This window comes from Pseudopipra pipra, chromosome 8 (genome assembly GCF_036250125.1).
Source record: "Pseudopipra pipra isolate bDixPip1 chromosome 8, bDixPip1.hap1, whole genome shotgun sequence".
Classification (NCBI taxonomy): Eukaryota; Metazoa; Chordata; class Aves; order Passeriformes; family Pipridae; genus Pseudopipra; species Pseudopipra pipra.
The window spans coordinates 14,976,870-14,980,767 of record NC_087556.1 but is presented as its reverse complement, the minus strand read 5'-3'; positions in this window follow the sequence as shown (position 1 = coordinate 14,980,767).

Below are 3,898 nucleotides of genomic sequence, written 5' to 3'. Positions count from 1 at the left end.
TATGCTTTGAACAAAGCACAATAAAGTTTTACTAAGCCTAGTAAATTGATGATACTTGGGTTTTTTTGCTTGTGTCTGTTACCACAAAAGTGAGGCACAGCTAGTGCTCCCTTGTCAGTATTGTCACCCTTGCAGTTGAAGTCCTTGTGTTATCAGGTTACTGGCATTAAGTACAGCTATCCAGGTACTTTCAAAATATGTCTCTTCTTTCCCATACTACCTCACTGCTCAGGATCCTGCTCTTTTTCTGAGTAAGAAATCTTATTCCTCTTTTCTTGTCTTTCTACTGAAATTCCTTTGGGCACTGCAGGGGGATAATATTAGAAATCTACAATCCTCATCTTCAATGTATCTTAAAAGCCCAAGGTTGCTTTTAAGGGTGAGAGTGGTTCTTTGAAATTATGAAGTTTCTTGTGTCAGTGATTTCAGAGCAACCCAACACCATGCTGCTTGTGACAGGAGGCAAATAACAAGCTTAACCTACAGCCCTTCTGCCAGTAAGACTTTTGTTGTTCACCATTTTTGTCAGAGCCAAATGTCCTGGTTCTGCCCAGTGTTAACACAGATTATGTTACAGCCCTGGAGATCAGAGCAGGTGCAGTCACATGAGTGCAGTGACTGGTAAGGAGATCCAGGGTTCAGTCTTGAAAGCTCTGTTTCACTTTCTTGCTGCCTGTAATATTTGGTCCCCTCTGTGCAGTGAGATGGTGCTTGACAGCATTGAGCACAGGCTGTGAAACCTGATTGAAGCAGGCTGAGAGGGGATTGTTGAAACATGATTTCAAGCGAATACGTTTGGCTTTGCAGTGGTACCATTGATTTAATATCTCTCTCCTTCACCATCTTCTCCATGTTAACTGCTTTTTTCTCCTCTGCTGCCTTATTGTCCTTCTGCAATGCCTCTGTTACTCTTTGACATGTCCCCATCTCTTACATCAACTATCACTTCCATCTAGGCCCTCTGGCCTCTTCGTAGTCTGATTTCCACTTGTCTAATCTTTTTTTCATTAAGAGTTAGATTTTTGCTGACATCTAAGCTTCCCTACCTCCTGACTTGGAGAGTTAGGCATTGATTTCAATTAGAACCCATGCCTAGAAGGCTTGAGCAAACAGCGTCTGCTCTCATGGTAATGAGTTGTTGTTACCACCCTCCCAAATGTGCTCACTTGTGCACAGTTGTCACAGTTGCTTTGATTTGCAGTCTCTGATCAAGCCATGGAAAAGCAGGGAAGCATTCAAGGGTCCTCTCCCTGCTTCTGTTGGATGGGCAGCCAGGAGGCAGCTCCAAAGGGCTTTCCTCTCAAAGGAATCTTGAAATGCTATTGTGGTAATTTAAGTCCCTGAAAGTGGGCTAGATGGAGGCACATACCATCTAGCATTTTAACTTGTCCCTTCCTGGTATTTTCTCCTGGCTTAGTTTTGCTTCAATGCGATACATGATGCACATCATGTGACAGGTGTGTAGGTGCTGGGGCCAGTTTACGCTGTGCATCCATAAGCAGTTTTAAAAATGATGGCATGTCCACCTCTCTGTGATGCTGATGATCTTCATTCCTGGATCTGTGGTGCGTTTCCAGAAGCCTGGAAGAAACCTAATGTTGTGCCAATGTATAAAAAGATAAAACAAGACAAATCTGCTAATTACAGCCCTGTCAACTTGATGTTTATCCTGGGCAAAATAATGAAATGGCTGATTAGGGGATTTGAGTAGCAAAGAGTTAAAAAGAGTAATATAATTAATGTCAGTCAATTTGGGTTTATGGAAAATAGATCCTGTCAAATTAACTTGATATCTCTTTTGATAAATTTAGTTGATTAAAGGAAATTCTCTAGACATCTCTAAAGTATTTGACTTGCTACTACAGGACATTTTGGAGAAAAGTGATACAGAACTAGCATGGCACTAATGATATTACCAACTGGCCAGCTGTGACAGGTCTCTAAATGTGATGGCTAACAAGGAATCACTGCTGGGCAGGTGGGTTCCTAGTGAGCTCCTGCAGCATTTGGTTCATAGCTCTGTGTTGTTTAATACTTTTTAAATAGATCAATGAGGAATGAACCCCGTAGTCTTGTGCCAACAAGGAAGACGGTATTCTGTGACACCGTGTTTCTAAGCCAGCAGTACCATATAGGAGAATGTAAGCAAGCAAATGTGGAGAGTTCTAATAGGGCTAAAAGTTAAATTTGGAATCTAGGAGCTAAAGAGGTCATGATTGAAGAGTGGAAGACCCTTTAGGGAAGGGGGGAACTCTGAGAGGGACTTGAAGCACCTGCTGAATAACCAGTTCCCAAGTTACCACAAGGATTAATGAGGTCTTTGGTGGTGAAAACGAGGGATTGTTAAATGAGAGGCAAGAGGTAATGCCTTTGTCACTGAGGCAATTGCTTTTGTGATAGTATGCCTGGGTCTTGTTTCAACAGTGCTAGAAGGATGCTGATAAATTGGCGGAGGATCAGAGGCAATGTCAGAATGATTAAAAGGTCTGAAACACATGTCCTTTAGTAATATGCTCTGAGAGCACAGCCTGTTTTAGCTTATTGAGCAGAGGTTTAAAGGTGGCTTGACCAGTCTATAAGTACCTATATAAGTACCAGAAATGTTTCTCTATCTAGCTGACAAGTGTGTTGTGATTGCTGCTGGCTGGAAGTTGTAGCTGGGCAAATTTAGACTGGAAGAAAGAGCTGTGTATGGAAAAGATGAGGGTAATTAACCACTGGAGTGTTTTACTAAGGGTTGTCACGGGTTTTTCTTCACTGGCAGTGTCTCTCTTGACAGTGTGCTCTAGTCAAAGCAGGGAATTAATTTACCAAATGGTATGATCTGTTTTACAGGAGGTCAGAGAGGGCACTTGGTTTGGTGTCTTGTAGCTGTAGGATCTCAGAATGCATTATAGCAGTTCTTGGCGGTGCTGAGTAGTTTCCTCCAGCAAACAGAAGATCTCTCTTGTTTTAACTTGTATAAAATGGGTGCAATTTAAGAAAATTAGACATCAGTTTGCATAATGAATAACCTTGATTTTATCAATTTGCAGTTCTATTTTTCTGCAATTTGACAAGTTTAAATGGCATTCAAATAGCTTTTCATGTAAGGTGTCACTCTGTTTCCTTACTAATGCCTGAGCAAGTACCTTACCTATTGTCAGATTATTAATTCTCTGTTATTAAGTACTCAGTTGCTTCTTCATTGAAAGGAATGTCAATTGTCAATGTGGATCATTTAGATAAGAAACCAGCCTGTCAGATGCTCCTCTGCTTTTACAGATGATCATCCAACAGCATAAGTGGTGTCTTTCTGGAAGTTAGACTTTTTTTTTTTTTAATATTCTCTCCCCTCTGGAAAAAAACTACATGTAATCAATAGAAAGGAATCCACATTCCAGTTGGGTGGGCAACATCTACAGATATATGTGTGCACACAAGTCCTTCTTGCTTAATTTACCAGTAGTGTAGAGGGAGGAAACTGCTTGTCTCTGAGTTTAGATTTGTTGTTGCTCTGATTATGATATTGGCTGTGTAGTTTGGTGCTTAACAGGGCTCAGTTGATTGCTTGACCTTATCTCTCAGGAGAGAAGCACTGCTCTAGGACTTGGGAGACCTGACATTGTCTGTTCAGGCTGCCAAAGGACTCTGCTGTGACCAAAACTTTTCTTTTGTATCTGTCTCTGGTTCTCAGAAATATGAATAATATTACTGGTTTCTCCCCTAACCTTTATTTGTCTCGCCTTGATACATTTAAGGACTTCACAGAAGGGAAGGTTTTCTTGGCTTTTCCTGTGGTCTCTATGTACAGCACAGCAGAAGGACTTGAGAATCCTGTAATTGGCTAATGAACACATTTGTGATCCAGGTATTTTTAGAGCTGCCTGGAGGCCAGGCTGGGTGGGAGTGTTTGTGT